The sequence below is a fragment of the Neomonachus schauinslandi genome, chromosome 10, assembly GCF_002201575.2.
Source record: "Neomonachus schauinslandi chromosome 10, ASM220157v2, whole genome shotgun sequence".
Lineage (NCBI taxonomy): Eukaryota > Metazoa > Chordata > Mammalia > Carnivora > Phocidae > Neomonachus > Neomonachus schauinslandi.
In genome coordinates this window covers 85294076-85321489 of record NC_058412.1, presented here as the reverse complement: position 1 = coordinate 85321489, position 27414 = coordinate 85294076, and the positions used below count along the sequence as shown (strand labels likewise).

Genomic DNA, 27414 nt, shown 5'->3' with positions numbered 1-27414 from the left:
AGAGTCAAGTGTTAGTGGTAAAGATGATAAGAAATTGTCAGATTCTGGGCATTTGTGAACGTAAAGCCAACATAATTTGGTTTTAGATGGAGTGGATGTAGATATGACAAAGATATATCAAGGTTTTTTGTCTGAAAACTGGCAGAGTCAACTTGCCACTTGTGGAGACAGGGAAGACTATAAGAGGAGCAATTGTGTGGAAGAGTTATCAAGAGTTTGCCAGAGAACCTGTTAGATCTGAGATGCTAATAGGACATTCACCTGGAGATGTGGATTGACAACTGTATACGTGAACATTTGGGAGATACCAGTATAGACTTTACCTGGGGAGTGGGTGTGGAAAGAGAAGAGAAGAGGTCCAAGGGCTGAGCCATGACTGGGTGAGACCACCTGGGTGGTGGGTCCTAGGAGGAAGAGGTCCAAGGGCTAAGCCATGAGCCACTTCAAAATGGGAAGTAGGAAAAGAGAACAGGAACAGTAAAAGAGACAGAAAAGAATGGGGCAGTAAAGTCAAAAGAGAATGTTATAAATGGCATGCTGGAACTCAGTGGAGATACTCTTTCAAGTGCCATATGCCGCTGCTTGGCTTCCCTACAGAGATCTGAAGACTGACATTAGGTCTAATGGAGCTGTGGTTGCTAATGACCTTGACAAGCCCACCTTAGGCATCGTGATAAGGACAGAAGCCTAACTGGAGTGGATTCATGAGGGAATAGGAGAAGGGGAAGTGAAGTAGCAAGTAGAAGCAATCTTTTGAGGGTTCTGCTGTGAATAGGAATAAAGAAATGGGACAGTTTCTAGAAGGTCGTATAGGTAAAGGATGGGGTATTGATGGGGTATTATTTTAAGTTGGCATGAATAAGATCAGGTTTATATAATAATAATGACTCATTAGAAGAAGAAAAATTTCTCTTCCTTCTTGAGGACATAAAATTTTGAAATTCAGAAGGTAGGAAAAGAATAGCTGTCCATACTAGCAGGTTAGTGGTCAGTGATGGAAAAGATCAAGGGGAGGCATCAAGAAGGAAGGGAAAATGTCTTGTTTGCTTTGAAATTGATATCCTCCTAGGTAAGGTACTATAGTAACCTATGGCATCTGGTGGCCCATGGTAGTGCTAAGCACTTCAGGAGCTGGAGGTTGGGGGCCTTCCCACCAGAGCCCTGTGTTCAGGGTATTCCACTTGGCAGCTCCAGGTTTGTGTTTCTATTCCAAACTTCATCGCAGAGAGAATATGACTGATCCAGCGTCAGTCTGGGGTCCTTCTCTGGACCAATCCCTTCTGACCAGTAGGGTAGGACCACATGGTATAGACATGTGTATCTGGGGATGCTTCCAGTGAAAAGCAATTTGGGGGGAGTGAGGCAGCTACCCCAGATGGCGTCTGTCCACTTGGAGCTCTCTGCCTCGTTGGTCCTCAGGCCTTATCTCAATTACCCTCTCAAATTCTAACTAACAGGAAACATTCATTCCCTTGGAGAAAGTGCATAGATATTTTAATTTTAGGAGCTACCAGCTATATTTACCTAAGTTCAGGAACTTGGAGACAAGTTGGTATTTTTCCCTTTCCTGGATAACCCATTATTACGAAGTTCCTCACAGTGAAGAAATGAGGCAAAATGCCCCAGGTGAGAACACTTGCTGTTAGCAAATATAATTATGACAGAAATAATAACTTTAAGCTGTACAGTGATTTATAGTTTACAAAGTGCACTTTCATTCCCATTACTTCAAGCCTCACAAAAGATTTGCAGGTGAGGTTTCTGTAGCAGGCCACTTGGTTTCCTGACGAGTCCTAATTCCTTCCTGTCGGAGTCTGGATTTCATTCAGGTGTGTGGCAGTGTTGACCTGGGCCCCAGGGGATGAATTCTGCTCATCAAAATCAGTCATGCCAGACCCGCCTCCCCTTTACCATGGGCAGACCTAGGGTATCAGGTACTGGGACCTAGTTCCAGCCTATGTGACAAAAAGGAGACTTTGGGGAAATGATAATGCAAATGCACAGGTGAATACTGACCATCTCCTCCCCATTTTTTTTTACTCTGGGACACTGTGGTGTGAGGATTGAATTTTTGGAGCTGGTGAAGCCATGTTGTGACTCCTGCGGAGGCACTTCTGACACCCTGAGAATGGCAGGGCTGCAAGGTGGGGGCGCCCAGGGTCCTCACATCGTCAACAAGCTACTGAGTTCACCAACTCTAGAATGACCTACTTCCTCACTTCTGGTTAAATGAGACAACAAATTACTATTTAAGTGATTTTTGTGTTTTATTATTGACTGTTGAAAGCATTCTCCCTTAATAGCTTTTGCAGATAAAGATGCTGAGGCTCAGAGAGGTTAAATGACATGCCCAGTGTTGCCCACCAGCTAGATGGCTGTTTCTTAACTCAAACTAAGGTCTTTGGGTGCCACATCTCTTTTCAGAGTCCCTGACTTTTTATGAAGTCACAACAATTTTCTTGCTTGGTTAATATTTGATCCTAGGTAAACTCCTCATTAATTTTTAAATACCACCCTTACCCTGAGCATCTGCTGGAATGGCTTGCACAAAGCAGGTGCTCAACAAGCAGGGACTTACTTAAATTTCATGTGTGGCACTTGAACATCCGGCACAAACACCAACACACTCATACCCTCACGTGGTACTCATCATCACCCAGCACTGGGACTCTCTTTCTGAACCCTGGCACAGTTCTAGAATGCCTGGCATTTCAGGCAATCACTACTGACCCAACTTTCTGAATTAGCACACAAATGTTTGATCCACTTCACACCACAGCTCAGCTCAGACACGAACTGACTCTAAAGGAAATGTGAAGTCAAGTATGAGAGACAGCTTTGGGGGAGGAAGACGGACAACATGGGGAAGCAGCCAGGTTGCAGTGATCCAAGTTCTGGTCCCGAGTCTGCTACTTGAGTAATGTATTTATTAGGGAGGCAACTACATTCCTCATTAGTCAGTGCAGACTAGCTAAGATTTTTTTCACAGCTGGTTTAGTGGTTCTGTAAACTTAGTTTTGATATTTATTTATTTATTTATTTATTTATTTATTTATTTATTTATTCCTAGGCAAAGAACTTTATTAACCTTGTTTCAAACTTTATTCCCAGGCTTCTTCAACTTAATTAGCTGCAAAGAATGAATTGTATATAAGCAAAAACTGAAAAGAGCTGCAGTGTCCCGGGGGCTTGGGCTTAAAAATATTAGAGATCTAGATTTTATCAGATCCATGAACAAAATTTTAAAAAGCAGTCATAATATAAAATAGCAGCTCCCAGTAACTTCTTCAAGTTTTATGTTCTTCAGAAGTTGACTCAATTCAGTTTGCTTCATTCTTGGAAGCTTCATCAAAATTCTCCACAAGATCTGGAACTTCATCATCATCCTCCTCTCCGGTAGCAAGTGGTGCTTTTCCATCCACAGATTGTTTGGGCAGAGCTTCAGCCAGTCTTTTTAAACTAGTCAGACTGCCTGCACTGAGTTGGTTTAAGATACTGGGTAGCATTTCTGCCCACTGCTTTGTCTCAGCATGGCCTGAATGGTGAAAGTGTTCGCGGCCAGCGACGCCTGAACTTTGGGTTGTTAAAGTGGATCACTGTTCCTTGGTTTGTGAACATATTCATTTCTTCAATACCAGAGATATTGTTTACCCCTAACTTCTTTAAGGAGAACTGAGGTTTTTTATCATCTGCTGTAGCCGTTCTATGAACCACCTTCTTTCGGCGAGCAGTTCCTTTCCCACCAATGCACACTTGTGCTTGCAGTTTGGCGAGTTTCTCCTGGTTCATGATAGTTTCTTTCATCTTGTTGGAGCGGAAATGGGACCAGGCGGGGGAATAGGGTTGGCGCTCAGGGGGTCTCGGGCAAACCAGCTGAGATTAGGTGCACACGCACGGGGATGCAAGATGGCAGCTTAGGTTTGATATTTATTAAGCATTCATGTAACAAGCAATAATTAAGTGCCTATTGTGTGACAAGTACTGTCCATATGCTGGGGCTATAGAATTAAGTAAGGTAGGAAAATTCTCAGGACAAGAGCAATTTGATGGAAGAAACAAGAATATATGAGACTACAAGACCAAGGTTAAAATGGCTACAATAAAGCCAAACCTAGTCAGTATAGAAGAGCAGGTGCAAAATGAGGGGCCCTTTATGGCAGGCACACCAACAGCACTCAGACAGCTTCTCTGTTTCTTCACCCTCTCACCTTTCAGTAAATAGCTTCAAGAAGCACTGTTTCTCTTGAAACAAAGTATCAACAATTCCAGGTCCTGAATTTGTATTATGACTTAATAACACTTAAAAAAAAAAAAACAACTAATCTCTATATGAAACAAAGACAAACTGAAACTCTACAGCTTATATTTTATATAAAGTAGGACACCTGCTTTGGAAATTACAAAGTACAGGTCACCCAAACTTGTCAATTCTGCCATAAAGAGGAAAAGCCGATTTAACCTGAAATTTAGGGCTAATTTTGGGATCGAGAAAATATTTATATAGTGAGACTAATTCCTCACTGAGAATGTTTCTAGAGGGTAAAATTAAGACCACGTAACCAGTTGTCATTGTGATGGTTCATTAAACTTGAGGGCTTTGTTACCATAGGAGTGGCTCCAAGCTATTTAATTAATAAGGAATATTTGGAGAAATTTATACACTCAAGCCCGACTTGACATGGGTGCTATCTTTATTGATGCCTCTCATTTTATAGTTTATTTAAATGAGAGTGACCACTTCACATAAAGATGAAATATGATAGTAGGAAGAACCCGGTCTCACAAGGTCTCTGAGTGTCCCTTGTGACACTATGAAATGTGTCCCCGAGCTCCCGGGGCTGCCATCAGAAGAACCACCTTGACTTCAATCTGCGGATCTGCAACCCACCACTTAGATAAGCAGAGCTGCTCTCATTGATCAGCGTGGCCGGAGGCTTTTGAAAGGAATGTTGTATCAGAAAAAGGGACAGAAATGACTCCATAATGGATTAAATATCAGTGTGGAGAGTAAATGTATGCTATTTTTACCAAGGCTGTGTTCACTTCTCATTGCCTCCATCTTTACCATAGCCAATGTTGCTTTACAAGTTTCTTAATGAGGGGTTTGCTTTAAAGCTGAAGTGCTTTGAGCTGGCTCGGCTTGCATTCAGCTCAGCTGGAGCGCCCCCTCCCCATACCCCACCCCTGTCTGTTCATCACTGAAGCTCAGAAGACAGAGCACTAGGGCAAATTAGGGCACTGTGTTTAGTGAAAGCCTAAACCTCCAATGAAGAGTATGTTTTGTTCACTGACTGCATCACGCTGTGTTGCTCCACTAGTGTAATTGCACGTCTATGTGCCCTCACTCTTTTCTGTGAGGAGATGCTCCGGATATCTATACAGAACAGTCCTAGAATCAATATGCATGAAATAAAAAGAGCAAGCAAGATGAGTTTGCCCGCAGGCTAGAATGGAATAGAAATGCTCTGTGAAGGTGTTTCCTTTTGCATCAGCCTTTAATTTGTTCAACAACAGGTAAACTCCTGACATTTTTATGCCATGGTAAGTTAAGCCGTTTGTGAACTTCGGGGCTTCCTGAAAGAGCCAGAGAAGAAAGGATGTGACAGAAATAAAAACAAAGGAACAGGAAAAATGAAATAATTTCTGGAAACCATAGCAAGGAGAACAGCCAGGAACAAAAGGACTCTTTTATCAAGATGGGGAGAGTTATTTCAAAGTAGCACAAGTGTTTTCTTCTTTTGGCACTATCCTAACTAGAGAGCCCCTGCTTCTTTAGCCCCTCCACACACACCTGTGCAACACACACACACAAACACACACAGCAAAAGCATGCCAAATTAACCCAATTTCATGGTCTGTAGCATTCCTAGATTTTAAATGAGAACACTTGCTTAATCTAGAAGCTGAGTAATGTTGATTAGCATAATCAAGCTCTCCTTACGCACATAGAGCTTAAAAAAAGAGAATAAAAACAGGACCTATTTCTTAATTGGAGAAGATGTTGCTGTGAGGGCCAAAAATAAACATTCTTTGCCTGTAACAGGATTTGTGGGGCAGATGGATGTGTTAACTGAAAAACTTCTCTAGACCTTGGCTGTCATGAATGGGGAGTTCAGCTATGTATTAGCTCCTTGAATGTAGGAGTCATTATATATCACGTCTCTGTATTCACTCAACATTTCCCAAGACAGAAATGTGAGCATTTTAGTTGTTTGAGTATTGTTTGTGGAATAAGTCCCTGCCCAAGCCATGCTTAAGGGTAGCTGTACTTCCTCAAGGCAAGGCAGTAACTGCAGTAGACACAAAGCCAGGGGATCTCTTTGGGCCCAGCTTGCTCGAATGTAGCATGTTTGACATGATATAACTTAGTTGCTAAAAGCATGATCTCTGGAGAGAGATTGTAGGCTTAAATCCCAGGCCCTGCATTTATAAACTATGTGAATGTGGGTTAAATTTACATAATTTATACAAAATCCCTATTTTCTCCATTTGGAAAATATGCATTATAGCATCAATATCAAGGGGAGGATGAATGAGTTAATACATGTATAAAAGGACATTCCATGAAACATACCAAGAACTCAAAAATTTTACCTCCTTGATGATTACTGATCCATCCCCAAATTTTCTGCTCTTGAACTTTATGATACCTTTCTCTTGGATATGTCTGGGTTCTATCTCAGGCTTCCTTTCTTTGTCTTCTCAGACTCTTTTTGGACAAGCTCAAAAACTTCATGGCTTCAATTCTATCTATATGCTAATGATTCTCAAATCAAGAGTGCTCTCTCTCTGTCTCCATAGAGAAATAAAGAACTGAGAAACTGGTTTCTTCCATCATAGAACATTTAACTAGTTGCCTAAGGTTGTATCTATATATTGAAGTGTAATACATTTTCATTTTGTATCCAAATAACACATATATCATTGGAATAGAAAAAAGAAAGATGGAGCTTATAATAAAAGAAGAGCTATCTCTTTCTACCTCTGCCTGAGCCTGCCACTTCTGCTATTCCTCGATTCATCAGTTTTAGACATTATATATTGACTTCCTGCCCTGATGAATGAAGATTTAGCCATATAGAGCATCCTGTTTCCTCTCATCCTGCCTCCTCATAGAGTTTTATAATTACCACTAATTAATCAATATTTACATCATTTTGACTGTATAGATACTGTTTATAGCAACATGAAGTAGTGTTTTCTGACAACATTCCCTCAAAATTTTTTGTTGGGTTTTACAGCAATTTGCTTATTTTCTGGCATTTCTGTGTTTTTCCATTTTATTGAGATATATTTATTGAGAGATACTGACAAATCACATTATCTAAGTTTAAGGTGTACAACGTGAGATTTGGTATACATACATATTGCAAAATGATTACCACAATAAGGTGAGTTAAGACATCTATCAACTCACCAGGTTAATTGCCATTCACTGCCGGATCTAAGAACCTGTTTGAGCTGTTCAGAGTCTCAAGAATAGTACAAAGTTTCTTTTTTTATTTTATTTTATTATGTTATGTTAATCACCATACATTACATCATTAGTTTTTGGTGTAGTGTTCCATGATTCATTGTTTGTGTATAAAACCAAGTGCTCCATTCAATACATGCCCTCATTAATACCCATCACAGGCTAACCCATCCCCCACCACATCCCCTCTAGAACCCTCAGTTTGTTTCTCAGAGTCCATAGTCTCTTATGGTTCATCTCCCCCTCCAATTACCCCCCCTTCATTTTTCCCTCCCTGCTATCTTCTTTTTTTTTTTTTTTAACATATAATGTATTATTTGTTTCAGAGGTACAGGTCTGTAATTCATCAGTTTCACACAATTCATAGCACTCACCATAGCACATACCCTCCCCAATGTCTATCACTCAGCCACCCCATCCCTCCCACCACACCCCCCACTCCAGCAACCCTCAGTTTGTTTCCTGAGATTAAGAATTCCTCATATTGTGAGATTATATGATACATGTCTTTCTCTGATAGACTTATTTTGCTCAGCGTAACACACTACAATTCCATCCACGTCATTACTAATGGCAAGATTTCATTCTTTTTGATGTCTGCATAATATTCCATAGTATATATATATACCACTTTTTCTTTATCCATTCATCTGTTGATGGACATCTTGGCTCTTTCCACACTTTGGCTATTGTGGACATTGCTGCTATAAACATTGGGGTGCACGTATCCCTTCAGATCCCTACATTTGTATCTTTGGATTAAATACCCAGTAGTGCAATTGCTGGATCATATGGTAGCTCTATTTTCAACTTTTTGAGGAACCTCCATACTGTTTTCCAGAGTGGCTGCACCAGCTTGCATTCCCACCAACAGTGTAGGAGGGTTTCCCTTTCTCTACATCCCCGCCCACATCTGTCATTTCCTGACTTGTTAATTTTAGCCATTCTGACTGGTGTGAGGTAGTATCTCATTGAGGTTTTGATTTGGATTTCCCTGATGCCAAGCGATGTTGACCACTTTTTCGTGTGTCTGTTGGCCATTTGGATGTCTTCTTTGGAAAAATGTCTGTTCATGTCTTCTGCCCATTTCTTGATTGGATCATTTATTCTTTGGGTCTTCAGTTTGATAAGTTCTTTATAGATTTTGGATACTAGCCCTTTATCTGATATGTCATTTGCAAATATCTTCTCCCATTCTGGCAGTTGTCCTTTGGTTTTGTTGACTGTTTCTTCTGCTGTGCAAAAGCTTTTTATCTTGATGAAGTCCCAATAGTTCATTTTTGCCCTTGCTTCCCTTGCCTTTGGCGATGTTTCTAGGAAGAAGTTGCTGCGGCTGAGGTCGAAGAGGTTGCTGCCTATGTTCTCCTTTAGGATTTTGATGGGCTCCTGTCTCACATTGAGGTCTTTCAAACATTTGGAGTCTATTTTAGTGTGTGGTGTAAGGAAATGGTCCAGTTTCATTCTTCTGCATGTGGCTGTCCATTTTTCCCAACACCATTTGTTGAAGAGACTGTCGTTTTTCCCTTTGGACATTCTTTCCTGCCTTGTCAAAAATGAGTTGACCATAGAGTTGAGGGTCCATTTCTGGGCTCTCTATTCTGTTCCATTGATCTATGTGTCTGTTTTTGTGCCAGTACCATACTGTCTTGATGATGACAGCTTTGTAACAGAGCTTGAAGGCCGGAATTGTGATGCTGCCAGCTTTGCTTTTCTTTTTCAACATTCCTCTGGCTATTCGGGGTCTTTTTTGGTTCCATACAAATTTTAGGATGATTTGTTCCATTTCTTTGAAAAAAGTGGATGGTATTTTGATTGGGATTGCATTGAATGTGTAGATTGCTCTAGGTAGCATTGACACCTTCACAACATTGGTTCTTGCAATCCATGAGCATGAAACGTTTTTCCATTTCTTTGTGTCTTCCTCCATTTCTTTCATGAGTATTTTATAGTTTTCTGAGTACAGATCCTTTGTCTCTTTGATTAGATTTATTCCTAGGTATCTTATGGTTTTGAGTGCAATTGTAAATGGGATCGAAGCCTTAATTTCTCTTTCTTCTGTCTTGTTGTTGGTGTATAGGAATGCCACTGATTTCTGTGCATTGATTTTATACCTGCCACTTTACTGAATTCCTGTATGAGTTCTAGCAGTTTTGGGGTGGAGTCTTTTGGGTTTTCCACATAAAGTATCATATCATTTGCAAAGAGTGAGAGTTTGACTTCTTCTTTGGCGATTTGGATGGCTTTTATTTCTTTTTGTTGTCTGATTGCTGTGGCTAGGACTTCTAATACTATGTTGAATAGCAGTGGTGAGAGTGGACATCCCTGCCACGTTCCTGACCTTAGGGGGAAAGCCCTAGCTTTTCCCCATTGAGGATGATATTCACTGTGGGTTTTTCATAGATGGCTTTTATGATATTGAGGTATGTACCCTCGATCCCTATACTCTGAAGAGTTTTGATCAAGAAACGATGCTGTTCTTTGTCAAATGCTTTTTCTGCATCTATTGAGAGGATCATATGGATCTTGTTCTTTCTTTTGTTAATGTATTGTATCACATTGATTGATTTGCAGAGGTTGAACCAACCTTGCAGCCCAGGGATAAATCCCACTTGGTCGTGGGCACCTGGATGGCTCAGTTGGTTAAGCAACTGCCTTCGGTCAGGTCATGGTCCCGGAGTCCTGGGATCGAGTCCCACATCGGGCTCCCAGCTCAGCGGGGAGCCTGCTTCTCCCTCTGACCCTCTCCCCTCTCATGCTATTTCTCTCTCTCTCTCTCCCAAATAAATAAATAAATAAAATCTTTAAAAAAAAAATCCCACTTGGTCGTGGTGAATAATCCTTTTAATGCACTGTTGGATCCTATTGGCTAGTATTTTGGTGAGAATTTTTGCATCCATGTTCATCAAAGATATTGGTCTGTAATTCTCCTTTTTGATGGGGTCTTTGTCTGGTTTTGGGATCAAGGTAATGCTGGCCTCATAAAACGAGTTTGGAAGTTTTCCTTCCATTTTTATTTTTTTGGGACAGTTTCAGAAGAATAGGTATTAATTCTTCTTTAAGTGTTTGGTAGAATTCCCCTGGGAAGCCATCTGGCTTTGGGCTTTTGTTTGTTGGCAGATTTTTGATGACTGCTTCAATTTCCTTAGTGGTTATAGGTCTGTTCAGGTTTCTATTTCTTCCTGGTTCAGTTTTGGTAGTTGATACATCTCTAGGAATGCATCCATTTCTTCCAGATTATCTAATTTGTTGGCATATAGTTGCTCATAATATGTTTGTATAATTGTATTTCTTTGGTGTTGGTTGTGACCTCTCCTCTTTCAGTCATGATTTAATTTATTTGGGTCATTCCTCTTTTTTTTTTAATGAGTCTGGCCAGGGGTTTATCAATCTTATTAATCCTTTCAAAGATTCAGCTCCTAGTTTCGTTGATCTGTTCTACTGTTCTTTTGGTTTCTTGGTTTCTACTTCATTGATTTCTTCTCTTATCTTTATTATTTCTCCTCTCCTGATGGGTTTAGGCTTTATTTGCTGTTCTTTCTCCAGCTCCTTTAGGTGTAGGGTTAGGTTGTGTATTTGAGACCTTTCTTGTTTCTTGAGAAAGATTTGTATCTCTATATACTTTCCTCTTAGGACTGCCTTTGCTGCATCCCAAAGATTTTGAACAGTTGTGTTTTCATTTTCATTGGTTTCCATGAATTTTTTAAATTCTTCTTTAATTACCTGGTTGACCTGCTCCTACTAAATACATGCCTCCATGTATTTGAGTTCTTTCTGACTTTCCTCTTGTGATTGAGTTCTATTTTCAAAGCATTGTGGTCTGATAATAGGCCGGGAATGATCCCAATCTTTTGGTACTGGTTGAGACCTGATTTGTGATCTAGGATGTGATCTATTCTGCAGAATGTTCCATGGGCACTAGAGAAGAATGTGTATTCTGTTGCTTTGGGATGGAATGTTCTGAATATATCTGTGAAATCCATTTGGTCCAGTGTGTCATTTAAAGCCCTTATTTCCTTGTTGATCTTTTGCTTAGATGATCTGTCCATTTCAGTGAGGGGGGTGTTAAAGTCCCCCACTATTATTGTATTGTTGCTGATGCGTTTCTTTGCTTTTGTTATTAATTGGCTTATATAATTGGCTGCTCCCATGTTAGGGTCATGGATATTTACAGTAATTAGATCTTCTTGTTGGATAGACCCTTTAAGTAGGATATAGTGTCCTTCCTCATCTCTTATTACAGTCTTTGATTTAAAATCGAATTTGTCTGATAGAAGGATTGCCACCCCAGCTTTCTTTTGGTGTCCATTAGCATGGTAAATGGGTTTCCATCCCCTCACTTTCAATCTGGGGGTGACTTTGGGTCTGAAATGAGTCTCTTGCAGACAGCATATCGATGTGTCTTGTTTTTTTATCCAATCTGATAGCCTGTGTCTTTTGATTGGGGCCTTTAGCCCATTTACATTCAGGGTAATTATTGAAAGATATGAACTTAGTGCCATTGTATTGCCTGTAACATGACTGTTACTGTATATTGTCTCTGTCCTTTCTCATCTATGTTACTTTTAGGCTCTCTCTTTGCTTAGAGGACTCCTTTCAAGTGTTCTTGTATGGGTGGTTTTGTGTTTGCAAATTCCTTCAGTTTTTGTTGGTCCTGGAACCTTTTTATCTCTCCTATTTTCAACGACAGCCTAGTGGTTATAGTATTCTTGGCTGCATATTTTTCTCATTTAGTGCTCTGAATATATCATGCCAGTTCTTTCTGGCCTGCCAGGTCTCTGTGGATAGGTCTGGTGCCAATCTAATGTTTCTACATTGTAGGTTGCAGACCTCTTGTCCCAAGCTGCTTTCAGGATTTCCTCTTTGTCTCTGAGACTCGTAAGTTTTACTATTAGATGTCAGGATGTTGACCTATTTTTATTGATTTTGAGAGGGGTTCTCAGTGGTTCCTGGATTTTGATGCCTGTTTCCTTCCCCACATTAGGGAAGTTCTCTGCTGTAATTTGCTCCAATATACCTTCTGCCCCTCTCTCTCTTTCTTCTTCTTCTGGGATCCCAATTATTCTAATGTTGGCTCATCTTATGGTATCACTTATCTCTCAAATTCTGCCCTCATGATCCAGTAGTTGTTTATCTCTCTTTTTCTCAGCTTCTTTATTTTCCATCATTTGGTGTTCTATATCACTAATTCTCTCTTCTGCCTCATTTATTCTAGCAGTTAGAGTCTCCATTTTGGATTGCACCTCCTTAATAGCCTTTTTGAATTCGACTTGGTTAGGTTTTAGTTCTTTTATTTCTCCAGAAAGGGTTTCTCTACTATCTTCCATGCTTTTTCAAGCCCAGCTAGTATGTTTAAAATTGTCATTCTGAACTCTAGTTCCGACATCTTACTAATTTTGATACTGATTAGGTCCCTGGCAGTCAGTACTGCCTCTTCTTCTTTTTTTTAGGTGATTTTTTCTGTCCTGTCATTTTGTCCTTCCGGAAAGTAGTCACTTTTCTGCTCAGAGAGTTGCTGCTATTCTTTTCTTTGATCTTCTGTTGTAGGTGTTCAGAATGGTTTGATCCCTATCTAGCTGAATTCCTGGGAGCAGATGAAATTTAGGTTTCCTACTCCTCCACCATCTTGCTCCTCCCCAGATATTGCTTTTTTTCATGATAACTTCCAACCCACGTTAGAGAGCCTTGCATGGAAGGATGGTCATAGTTTGGCATTACATGGTACATGGGTTGCTAGATGGTTACATATGGTTATTTGGCAGCAAAGAATAAAGGAGAATAATTTAGCTGGAGTAGGAGCATGGGTTTAGGAAAGATTATTCAGTGGAATAATGTCTACTTTTGGTGTCACATGCATGTTGGAGGCTGAGTACGAGGGGGCAGAGTACGAACATAGCATTGAAATGAGACAAAACAGGCATGTATACATTAGTATTGCATTTTTTGTTTTGTTTTGTTTTGTTTAATTCAAGAGCCAGTATTTGTGAAAGACATAGAAGATCATATGAAGAACGATTTTAACTGGAGAATTGAAATCTAATTTCAAGAACAAAGTGTGAAGGGTTTATTAGTCTTTTTTTTAAATTACATTTAGTTTCTTAAAAACATCACATTTTCTCTTACATTGAGTCATTATCCTCAGTCATTTGGGGGAAACCCCTTTGAGAAACCTTAAATTTCAATGCCTTTTGAATCTTTTGAAACTACTTATTCAAGTTATTGAATTATTCAAATATTCAAATTAGTGAATTTCCACCATTTCTTCTCTGACTTCATCTTTCTTTTTCTTATTTTGTAAATCTGTGCCTTCATCTTTCCCTTCTCAATTCCATTTTAGTATAGACAGCCCAATAACCCCTGTTCCAATTTCATTTGCCTCTCCTCTTCTTTTGGATTGCATGTGAGCCCTGTACTCACTGACAGTGTCAGCCCTCTACTCTGTAACACTGTTAATTCTCTCATCTTCTCCACAACTTCCTAATGTGTATTCTTTGTAATATCCACTGCCTCTTTTCTTTGATGTTAGAAGTCAAGGCACTGATGGTCAAAAGGATTAAACTATCCATTAGGTTTGCCACAAATGCATTGTGTGTTCCATTATATTGTAGATATTTAATGCTGCCCATGGTAAATTTTGACTTTTCTACTAAGCTTATTTTACTGAAGATCATTTTTTTATTACTCATTGGAAACCCAGGAAATGTTTCTTAGTGAAAGCTGGCAAGATCATTACATATACTTTCACTCTCTTAACTTTAAGCCTATGTTAAATATACGTGCTTCTAATTTGCTAAGAGCCCTCAGCCATTCTGTTGGATTCCTCATTTGCTGACCCTTATCCTGGGCTACTTTCCACATGCATATGTGAGTATGTGCAAATATCTTTTATCTTAAGCAAAGATTACCCTATATTTCCCTGATCATACTCAAGCCATCCCAGATTATTTCAACTCTTCTAGCCATTGCTCATGCTTCTCCTTTTGCTGGAAACACGATCTTCTTCCTCATCTGGATATTATTTTATTAATCTTCAAGATGCAACTTGGAGATGCTACCTCCTACATGAAGACTATTTTTTCCCCTTATTACTATCAAAGTCAGATTCTTTCATTGCTTTCTCCCATAACCCTTTGGTATTACCTCCATGTATCCTCCATAATCTCTGAGCTGGTCCTTAGCAAAACACAGTGATTGCTATCCATCACTGCATTCCCAGGAAATGAAATAGCCTGAGCCACAGCATGTACTCACTATAGTGAAGGAGTGATTGAATGCATAAATTAATGAACCAGAAGGCTGCTTAAATGTACCCTTTTTTCCCCAATGTAAAGACCTATGTTGTCTGTTGAAAAGTCGCAGATGGTAGCACCAAGAGGAGCAGTCCTTTGGCACAGGCTCTGGAGCAAATATTTCTCCAACAGAGGCTGTATCATTTTGGCTGCTGTGGTTACTCTCACATAGCTGTCTTATTCTTAGCTTTGATCCATGACATATTAGCTATAGTTGATGTGGAAAACACAGAGCTGCTAAACCAGGAAAGACTTTCAGCATGCTTAATTACTATCAGTGATATAAGAAAAGACTGCCTTCTTACCAGTAATCTATAGTTTTAATAATAACAAAAATGCATTTCATATGTTTGAGTGGTACAAATCCATAGTTATTGTACATCAAGGTGGCTTTAGCTCTACTCTATAGCCATTTGGTGAGAGGATTAAAAGCCTTAATAATTAATTCTCAGATAATATCACATCTGGGAGGCATTCACCTTCTTATTTGAGACCTCAATGGCAAAGTGGAGTTTGGTGAGATTGTATACATTTCCAGGAAGAATGAGGTAATGCTTAACCTAGAAAAATGTATCTTAGAACATCTTGAGAATCAAAGTACTCCATAGAGATACTACTAGAAAAGATGATCTTGAGAGGCAGTTGTCTTGCTTATAAAATAGAAAACCCTGAATGACAGCATACAATAAATTGCAGAGTAAGCTTTTAATTTTTAAGGCAATAAAAAGTTAATGTAATTTCAGTTTGCACATGCCCTTTGTTTCATGGATCAGTGAGGTAATATCATCTTACCACAAAGAATTGGTAAGACCATGGTAAAAAACAAAACAACAACAACAAAAAAAACCTGCATCAAAGGACATTAGAGGTCAGGGATCTATAACAAAAAGAGAGAGATGATTTGAAACATGAATACAAATTATAAAAGGAAAAAGCATAACTGTGCATTGGCCAGTTAAATACTCAAGGCATATGTAATTTTTTTCTGTATTTAATGCCAAAGAAATTTTCACAGAGGTCAGTGGAGAATTTTAACCATGAAAAATTATATATATATATATATATATAATGTATTTTTTTTTACTTGACATAAGCCTTTCAGGCTTTCTTAATATTGGGAATTTGTAATCTGAGTAAACAATGATACATTTCTAACCATTCTTTTATAATATTTGTTTTCTTGTATGAACAACATGCAGGAAAAAAAGAAAGGGAGAAATAAAGTAGTCACTTTGGGTATGACATAAGCTTGGAAGTCATCATTCACTTTCTCACAAGAAAAAAGTTAAACTGAAAATCAACAACTTTTTCCAGATCTATCATAAAATTGAGGACACAAGGCAGACTGCTGCTCCCAGAATGGGAGAGGCAGATGATTAAGGAGAATCATAGCCTACTGGAGCAGAAACCTGCCAATACCAGGGGTGCAAACTTGAACTGTAATTGGTGAGGAACTGGGGACTCAATGTGAACAAGCTTGAGATTTAAAAACTCCAGGGGGCCAGTCTAATGGGAGCTCTCACACTTCCATGAATTTTAACTCCAGGAGCCCTACTAGGTTTTCAGTGAGAATTAGAGAAAAATTCCCTTGTGCTTCTGGCAAAGAGTGCTGGTGGGTAGCTATTTTGAAATATGCCAAGAGCATTCTGTACTTCTCAGCAAGGCCTGGCCTCAAGAAAAATTATTTTGCCAAAGGCTGAGTGGGGTTTTACTAGAGCCTAACGAAACTGGGGAAAAGGAAATATGCAACTCCAGTCCACTCTAGCCTTTGGTACAAGGATGAGAAATACCAGATTCTCAGGGTGAGGACCAGAGAAAAACCCCTTGTGCTTATAGTGGGAGTGGGGATAGGGATTGGAGGCATGGGGGTGGTGGGAGTTGGGGGGGTATAGAAAATAACCATTTAAAAATAAGCCCCACCATAAGGGAAATACAAATCAAAACCAAAATGAGATACCACATCACACCAGTCAGAATGGCTAAAATTAACAAGTCAGGAAACAACAGATGTTGGTGAGGATGCAGAGAAAAGGGAACTCTTTTAAACTGCTAGTGGGAATGCAAGCTGGTAGAGCAACTCTGGAAAAGAGTATAGAGGTGGTTCAAAAAGTTAAAAATAGAGCTACCATACAACCCAGCAATTGAACTACTAGGTATTTACTCAAAAGGATACAAAAATAGTGATTCAGAGGGATACCTGCACCCCAGTGTTTATAGCAGCAATGTCCATGATAGCCAAACTATATGGCCATTGACAGATGAATGGATAAAGAAGATGTGAGATATGGAATAATACTTAGCCATCAAAAAGAATGAAATCTTACCATTTGCAACAACCTGGATGGAACTACAGGGTATTATGCTAAGTGAAATAAGTCAATCAGAGAAAGACAATTATCATATGATTTCACTCATATGTGGAATTTAAGAAACAAAATAGTGGATATTGGGGGAGGGGAGGGAAAAATAAAATAAGACAAAATCAGAGAGGGAGACAAACCTTAAAAGACTCTTAACGGTGGGAAACAAACTGAGGGCTGCTGGAGGGGAGAAGATTGGGGGGGATGGGGTAACTGGGTGATGGACATTAAGGAGGGCACATGATGTAATGAGCACTGGGTGTTATATGCAACTGGTGAATCACTAAACTATACCTCTGAAACTTTAAGTAAACAAACAAACAAACAAACAAACCCACCCCACATATTCTTTTCTCCGTAACAAAAATCTGCCTTCAACGAAAACTATTTTTCCAGAGCCTAATCACCTTGGGCTTTACCAGAGCCTAACTGAAAAAGGAAATACCAAAGATCAGTCACCCTTAGTCTTTTTGTCTCACCTAAGGTGGGGGAGGGATACTGAAGAGCACCTGGGAAGGTCACAGACCAGGGGACCAAGCTCACTAAAAGACAGACCAAATCATAGATCTATAGAATGCTTAGCATCCTCCATGAACCACCACCTCAATAGGGCTCAAGTATAGTAGCAGGAGATTGCAATCCAAAAACCAGCATGGCTCAGTCTTACCTAAGATGAAGTCTCTAGAGAAACTCAAAGACTACAGAAGAGACAAAACAAGGACACCAGAAGAAATTTTAGCCTCTGAAACATACAAGTATAGCACACCATAAGCCATAGCCTATCTCCTAGCCAGATAAACATAAAGTCTCATTGTAAATGCTTTATTTACCTCAGTTTCTTTTACCCAGTATAATATGTCTGGCTTTAAACAAAAAATTAAAAGGCATACTGCTATGATCTGAATACCTGTGTTCTCCTCAAATTCATATGTTGAAATTTTAATACACAATATGATGTAATTAGGTGGGGCTTTTAGGAGGTGATCTGGTCATTAGGGTGGAGCCCTCATTTAGGGGATTAGTGCCCTTATAAAATAAGCCCCAGAGGGCTCCCATCTTTTCTACCTTGTGAGGACACAGTGAGAAATTGAGAGTCTGAAATCCAGAAGATGGCCTTTTAACAGAATGGAAACATGCTGGTATCCTGATCTTGGGTGTCTAGTCTCCAGAATTGTGAGAAATAACCGTTTGCTGTTTATAAGACATGCATTCTGTGGTATTTTGTTATAGCAGCCTGAGGGACTGAGACACTTACAAAAGGCAGAGTGTTTTTGATACAGTGTGAAGACAAAGCAAGCAGCAAAACTAGACTCAAATATAAGAGAGATATTGAAATTACCAGACCAAGAATTTAAAGTAACTATAATTAATATGCTAAAGGGTCCAATGACAAAAGTAGACAACATGCAAAAACAGATCATTAACATAAATAGAGAGATGGAAATTCTAAGAAAGAATCAAAGGAAATGATAGCAATAACAAACAAATAAACAAATAATAGATAAATAAATAAATAAATAAATAAATTTTAAAGGACTGTAACCTAGAAGAAGAATGCTTTTGATGGGTGGATAAGTAGATGGGACACAGCTGAGGAAAGAATCAGTGAGCTTTAAGATAGGTCAACAGAAACTTCCCCAAAATGAAATGCAAAGAGAAAAAAAAAGAAACCAAACAGAACAACCAAAGGAAGGCTGGGCAATAACAAAAGGTATAACATTTCCATAATGGGAATACCAGGAGAAAAAGAAAGAGAAAAGAACTGGGGAAATATTAGAGATACTAATGGCAGACTTTTCCAAAATTAACAACAGATACAAAACCACAGATCCAGGAAGCTCAGAGAAAACTAAATAAATACCAGACAACTACACCAGGGCATATCATATTCAAACTAAAATATCAGAAACAATGAGAAAATCTAGAAAGAAGCTGGGGGTGGTCAAGGAACACCACCTACCTACCTACAGAGGATCAAGACTAAAAATTACATTGGACTCCTTTTCATCAAGAGAGTGGAATGATACTTTGTAGTTGACTTACACACTTTAAGAACTGTTATGTTTTCTTAGTGAATTTTATTTTGTAATGCTCCATTTTATTCTGGATAATTTTTATTTTCTGAATTCACCTTAGTTTGAAATAAATACTGAAATGAATACTGAAATAACACTCCAGTGTTCTTTATTTAGTGTTTGTACGGTAGATCTTTCTCCATTCCTTTACTCTAACTTGTTTGAATCTTTATATTTAAAGTGTGTTTTTTGGGGGACACATATGGTTAGACTTCATTTTCATCCACTCTGACAATTTCCGGCTTTTCACTGGGACATTTAGACTAGAGGCTTAAAGTGATTATTGATATAGTTGAATTAGAATCTACCATACTTTAAAAGCTTTCTATTTGATGCATTGTTCTTTGCTTTGTTTTATCCTGTTCTTTCTTTGTCTTTTCTGGTTTTGATTAAACATTAATATTATTCCATTTATGTCATCTTTTAACATACTTATTATACTTTAAAAAAATTTCAGTTGCCTTAGAGTTTCAAATATACATTTTTTAAAGATTTTATTTATTTATTTGACAGAGAGAGACACAGCAAGAGAGGGAACACAAGTAGGGGGAGTGGGAGAGGGAGAAGCAGGCTTCCCGCTGAGAGGGAATGACATTAGTATCTCCATGACTGGAGCCAAAGGCAGATGCTTAACGACTGAGCCACCCAGGTGACCCTCAAATGTACATTTTAAAGTAATCTATGTCTACCTTCAAACAACATTATACCATTTTAATTGCAATACTGGTATCTTATAAGAGTATTTTAAATTTTCCCTCCTATCTCTTATCACATTGTTGTCATTTGTTTCACTTATTAATGTTCTATAATTACCAAATACATTGTTACTTTTATTACTTTTAAATTTATCTTTTAAATTAAGAATAAGAAAAATAAACTATTTTATATTCCTTCTATTTATTCCTTCTCTGATGTTCATTTCTTTATGTAGATCTAAGTTACTGACCTGCATTATGTTCCTTCATCTAAAAAACTTTTTAACATTTCTTGCAGGGTAACCCTGCTATTGATAAATTCCCTTGGTTTTTGTTTGTCAAAAAAAGTCTTTATTCCTCCTTCAATTTTGAAGAATAGTTATGTTTTTATAGAAATCTAAGGCAGAGAGATTTTTAACATTAAAATATTTAAATTGGGTATTTCACTGCAATTTTGTTCACTGTATCTATGAGTTTTATTTTGTATTGTTTGTTCATTTCTTTTGTTTTTTAGATTCTATATGTAAGTGAGATCATATGATATTTGTCTTTCTCTGTCTGACTTATTTCACTTAGTATAACACCCTCTAGGTCCATCCTTGTCCCAAATGGCAAGATTTCATTCTTTTTTTTAAATGACTGAATAGTATTCGATTCATTGATAGATACTTAAGTTATTTCTGTATCTTGGCAATACATAATGCTGCAATGAACATAGGGATGCATATATGTTTTTGAATTAGTGTTTTTGGCTGCACCAATTTATTATCTCCCCAACAGTGCATGAAATTCCTTTTTCTTCACATCCTTGCCAGCACTTATTTCTTGCCTTTTTGATAATAGCCATTCTGATAGGTATGAGGTGATATCTCATTGTGGTTTTTTTGCATTCCCTGATGATTAATGACATTGAGCATTTTTTCATATGTCTGTTGGCTGTTTGGATGTCTTCTCTGGAGAAAAAATGTGTTTTCAGATCCTCTGCTCATTTTTTAATATGATTGCTTTTTTGCTATTGAGTTATATGAGTTTTTTACATATTTTGGATATTAACACCTTATCAGATATATGATTTGCAAATATTTTATCCTATTCAGTAGGTTGCCTTCTCATTTTGTTAATGTTTTCCTTTGCTGAGCAGAAGATTTTCAGTTTCATGTAGTCCCACTTATATATTTTTGCTTTTGTTGCCTTTGCTTTTGGTGTCAGATCTAAAAAATCATTGCCAAGACTAATGTCAAGGAGCTTACTGCCTGTGTTTTCTTCTGTGAATCTAATGGTTTCAGGTCTTACATTCAAGTCTTTAATCCATTTTGAGTTAATTTTTGTGCATGGTATGAGATAGTAGTCTAGTTTTATTTTTTGCACGTGGCTGTCCAGTTTTCCAAACACCATTTATTAAAGAGTCTGTCCCTTCAAAAAGGATGAATACCCAACTTTCGCATCAACATGGACGGGACTGGAGGAGATTATGCTAAGTGAAATGTCAAGCAGAGAAAGTCAATTATCATATGGTTCACTTATTTGTGGAACATAAGGAATAGCATGGAGGACATTAGGAGAAGGAAAGGGAAAAATGAAGGGGGGAAATTGGAGGGGGAGAGGAACCATGGAGACTATGGACTCCGAGAAACAAACTGATGGTTTTAGAGGGAAAGGGGATGGGGGGATGGGTTAGCCCAGTGATGGGTATTAAGGAAGGTACGTATTTCATGGAGCACTGGGTGTTACAAGCAAACAATGAATCATGGAACACTACATCAAAAACTAATGATGTACTGTATGATGACTAACATAACATAAAAAAAAAAAAAGAGTCTGTCCCTTCTTCATTATATATTCTTGTCTCCTCTGTTATAAATTAATTGACATATATATGTGGGTTTATTTCTGGGCTTTCTATTCTGTTCCATTGACCTTGTGTCTGTTTTTTTTTGTTTTTTTTTTTGCCAAAACAATACTGCTTTGGTTACTATAACTCTGTAATATAGTTTGGAAAAAAAAACAAAAAACTGACACTACCAAAAGCTTACAAGGTTGTGGAACTACAGGAACTCTCATTCACTGTCACAGAGAATGTAAAATGGTACAGTGACTTTGGAAAATACTGGTGATTTCTTACAAAAGTAAACATACTCTTCTTAGTATATAATCCTGCAATGGTACTTCTTGGTATTTACTCAAATGAGTCAAAAACTTCTGTCCACACACATCTGTTCTGAACTTGAATATTTATTACAGCTTTATTCATAATTAGCAAAAACTGGAAGGCTACATACTACATACCAACTATATGACATCTGGAAAAGACAAAGCTATAAAGACAATAAAAAGTTCAGTGGTTGCCAGGGTTTGGGGAAGGAGGGCAGGAGGAATATATAAATAGAGTGCAGGGTATATTTAGGACAGGAAAACTATTCTGTATGATACTGTAATGACAGATTCATGATTATTATGCATTTGTCAAAACCCACAGAACATAAAACACAAAGAGTGAACCCCAATGTAAACTGTAGACTTTAGTTAATAATGTATCAATATTTATTCATAAATTAGAACGAAGTACCTCACCCAAGGAAAAATATTAAAAATAGAGGAATTGTATGCAGGTGCATGAGTATAAATGAATTTTTTTTCACTTTTGTAAATAAAAGAAAAGCTACACTAGGCTTGCTCCAGCTTGACTGATTGTGAAAGCATCACATAACCAGCAAGTCTTTGTTTACTTACTGAGAAAACTAAGGTGTATCCCTGTGAATATTTTATTTTTTTATTTTTATTTTTATTTTTTTAAAGATTTTATTTATTTATTTGAGAGTGAGAATGAGAGAGCATGAGAGGGGGAGGGTCAGAGGGAGAAGCAGACTCCCTGCCGAGCAGGGAGCCCGATGCGGGACTCGATCCCGGGACTCCAGGATCATGACCTGAGCCGAAGGCAGTCGCTTAGCCAACTGAGCCACCCAGGCGCCCCTCCCTGTGAATATTTTAAATTATTGTTATTGGTCTTTTTTTTCTGAAAGTGTTAAACAGTAATATTATTTTCACTTAAAAGGGGAATCTTATTAAAAACCAGAACAAAACAGAAAACGACTCTGGGAGAACCTGAACTGGGAAAACTGGTTTTGCCTAGCATATCAAAGAACATTCACTATGGATGGGACTTAGAAGGGACAGGAGACCCTTCCGCATGTTTTTTCCTTTCTGCTCCCTGAATGCAGAGGACCAGAAGTATAGCCATTACCTGGGCATAGCCTGAATGCGTGGAGGAGAACTGGCTGCCTACCAGAGTCAGCAGCCTGTCAGTGTTAGGTACATGAGAAATAAAATTTGATTGAATTTAAGCCATTTGCATTTTGGGTCTGTTTATCAGAACTGTAGAGTTGATACTAACTAAAAAAGGTACATGGAGGGGTCCAGTTTCCATTGCTCAAGAGATAGAGCAGCGGAGGATGAGAGTGTGTCGGTGGGGGAAGAGTGACATTTTGTATTTGTTGAATTGGGAACAGATGTTAAACATTGGATATTTTCCAGGACTTCTGACCCTGTCCCATTTGAAAAAGTTTCTATCCAGCAAAAGTTTGTGTTCAGACTTTAAAGTAAACAATAGTTACTAACCAGTCTACTGCAATGGACATTACGTTGTAAACATTGGCTTAGTCTTCAGTTATCTCTTCCACACAGAAGCTTACCCTCTCTCCCTCTGCCCAAACTTTGCATCAAAGAGCACTTGCCTTACTTCAATACTTCTAATTAATGTTATCTCAAGTTTCCCCTGGGTAGCCTGGTCTATTGCTCAAATATTCTTTTCTTTTTACTGAAATACAGTTAACCTAAGGAGATTAAAGGGCAATGCCTCTGGTCATACAGCCATGTGATTGAGCAGCTGTTTCCTGGCCTGAGAAACTAATACAAGATTGGATTGGAGTGGAACTTAGATCAAAGACCACCTGTCTTTGTGGCTTCTGTATACACTTTGCTTCCATAGGCATGTTGTTTGAGGTTTTTATATTCTTTCCTTTGCCCTACACCAGGAGAATTTAATGCTTGTCCCAATGGGGGTTTATTTACCATCTCTCATAGGTTTATATACTTAGATTAACAAGTAAAATTTGTATAGATAGCTTTTTGCTTCCTAAAAAAATCTAATAAACTGAATAATATTTGTATTCAAATAGTTGAAATATTCCAGTGCATATACAGCAGGAAATGTAGGGCTTTAACTTTTGATAGAAATGAGTTCATGCAGAACTATTAAGACGTGTTTCCAAAATGACCAATGTGCTGCACTGATTTCATGAATACATAGCTCCCAACGATCTCCTGGAGAATAAAGCTAGTCTTCTTTTACTGCCATCAGTTTTATTTAGGTAATAAGAGTAACTATTCCGGCTATCACCAGATATGATTATCATATTTATTCTAATACTTTTGTTTCTTTATTGAAATATTGAAAAAAATTCTCAAGAAATAATTCAGAGAAGGGTAGAACATCTTTGATATATATATCTACCTATCAGTTACCAAATATTTAATGAGAGACCTATTATGAGATGAATAGGATGGGGATGTTTGAAGACCTCTGATGGATAAAGTAGTATGTAGGCAGAAAGAGATTTAATACATAAATTAAATGCTTGTGAAATAGTTGAAATGGTGAAGGCATAGGGTTCCAGACTGAGCCCCCCAAATTTACTACTAGAAAAATACCCCAAAATGGCCTTGCCAGTTGAGCCTCTACCTCTGCCACAAGCAGGGATCTGGGGATCGTGAACCTGCTGTGGCGACTACCGCCTCCAGGATTACACCACCTTACCCCAAATCCCGGAATGGTTCCAGGGCCACTTGTACTGCTACTGATGCCCACCATGGGGAGAAGAATGGAGTTGGACACAGTAGGGGCCAGGTATTCCCCTCTTATGCCTGTATCTCGAGATGAGAAAGATCAGCAGCAACATAGAATACTCCTTGGTATTCTGGAGAATGTAGGTGTGGAGGGGACTTGTAATCCACTTTGAAGGCAGCAGGTTCACAAATGCAATACCCCACGCCATCAAGGTAAGAGCAGGAGCCAAAAACCCCAAGCCTGCCCCAGCTCCTTGTTGGAATGGGAGAAGAACTAGAAATCACCATGGGGCCTTGGCAGGACCCCGGAGTCAGCGAAGAGAGAAGTGTCTTAGGAGGTCACTGGATAGGAACATGAGAAAATCTGTGATGTGAACTGCCATTCAGGGATGCAGGAGAAAAACCTACTGCAACTTGAAGTACAAGCGGTGCCAGGAAAATGAGGTGGGGGTGATGGCGGTTGGACAGCCTGGCAAGACCTGATGGAAGGAGTCTGGCCTGGAGGATGTTGAAGTGGGGAGCCCTGCAGGGTACCCACACGGGAGAGCAGACCACCTCTCCATAGTCTGGATGGGACGGGGTCACGTCAACAGCCCAGCTCAAGGGGTTTAGAGGCTATCCAAGAAGGAACGGATAAACGGGAGATTTCTCTTTGTCTTTTTTTTTTTTTCCTTTTCCTTTCTTTTTCCTCTCTCTCTCCTTCTTTCCTCTTTTTTCCCTCCTTTTTTTTTTTTTTTTAAAACAGGCAAATGTCTAAACTATAAGCTTGAATTAATGGAGGGACCCCTGGATTGTTAATGAAAATAAACCCAAAGTTGATTAAGTAGTCTGTCTAGGCTGGGACCTAGAGTCAAAACCTAAATTGAGCTAAAGACATGAAATTATAACCAACTTTGAACACCTCTGCTTTGGGGACTTGTTGTACCTATATAATTCATACCCACTAAATAGAGTTCTTGACAGTCAGCGCCATGTACAGCTTTATTGTTTTCCTAACATTTTATTCTCAAAATTTTCAGACATCTACAATAAAGGTAGAAGAATTTTGCAGTGAAGATGCATATGCTGATCACCTAGATTCTACTATTAACATTTTAATGTAATCATTTTATTATATATTTGTATATTTATTTGTTCCTCTGTCCATCCATAAATGTCTTATTTTTTGAAGCACTTCAAAGTAAATTGCACACATTAATATAATTTCCCTAAGTATTTCTTTCAACATCCGTATTATTATTGACTGGAGTCTAACATTTGAGTTTTTGATTTCTTTTTGATGTAAAATATATATAAAATGAAATACCAAGCTCTTAGGTGTACAATTTCTAAGTTTTGAAAATGTAAACACTGGAATAACTCAAACTCATATCATGATGGGCCAAGAGTAGGCACCCCTTTCCTGTAAAAGTCCAGAAAGTATTTATTTTGTTTTATAGGCCACTCTATCACATATTCTTTTTTGTTTACACACTTTTAAAAATGTGAAAAAAAAAAAACATTTTTAGCCTGTGGGCACACAAAATAGGTTCCCTGGGGCTCAGTTTTTTATTGGGAACTGCACCTGATCATCTACAATGTTTCTTCTACCTTTGCATTACCTACAACTTATTTTTTGTCAGCCTGTCATATTTGGTTATTATATTTGGATGAGAATGTTCTCTTCATAATTTTACTCTTTCTTTCTGGATTGTTTCACACTGACCAACTCTAATTTGGAATAGTAATCTATTTCAGGTCCCAGAAGATAAGTAATTAGTGAGATATAAATGTAATTAGATACAATGGGTTATTTGCCAAGGAACGATAATGCTGTTAACTCTATATTTTTGCATAAACATATTGACTTTCCTAATATGAACTATGGTAAAAATAAATAGAAGTAAATAACTTGTTTGGTTGCCATAGTTGCCATTTGTATTAGTTATCTATTGCTGTAACAGATCACCACAAACTTAATGGCTTAAAAACAAAATACACTCGGAGCACCTGGCTGGCTCAGTCAGTAGAACACATGACTCTTGATCTCAGGCTCATGAGTTCAAGCCCCCAGGTTGGGCAGATTACTCTTGTAATCTGGGCATGGAGCCTACTTCATAAAAAAAATAAAAACAAAAAAACATACGCCCAGTGTCTCACCATTCCTGTGGGTCAGAAATCCAAGTGTAGCTCAGTTGAGTTCTCTCAGGAGGCTGCAAGCTGCTATCAAGATGATGGTCAGGGCTGGGGTCTTTCATGAAGGCTCAACAGGACAAGGATCCATTTCCAAGCTCACTTACATGATTGCTGGGAGCATCCAGTTCCTTTTATGCTGTTTGATTTTTTGATTTAGCATCTTGATTCCTTCTGGACTGTTGGCCTGAAGTCACCCTAAGTTACTAGTCACTTGGACCCCTTAAACATGGTGACTTGTTTAATCAAAACCAACAAGGGAGAGAGAGTCTGCTAGCAAGATGGAGGTCACTCTTGTAATCTGGTCATGGAAGAAATGTCTCCTCAAAACTGAGAGTTAGAGTTAAAAACAGGTACTCAAGACGGGGGATTATACAAGGCAGTCGTAATCAGTAGGATGGTTGGTACCATCTGAGAAGCTGCACACCACACCATTTGATTCTGTACTTAAAATGGATTGAATGTGGGTTTGAAAATCACTGCATAGTAAAATAAAAGCTGATGCTTAAT

The 27414-nt window shown here is 38.4% G+C and overlaps 1 pseudogene; it reads right to left on the bottom strand.

Annotated features, from left to right (window-relative positions):
* Nucleotides 1-3290: 3290 nt before the first annotated feature.
* On the bottom strand, nucleotides 3291-3814 carry LOC110572026 (annotated as a pseudogene).
* Nucleotides 3815-27414: the final 23600 nt, after the last annotated feature.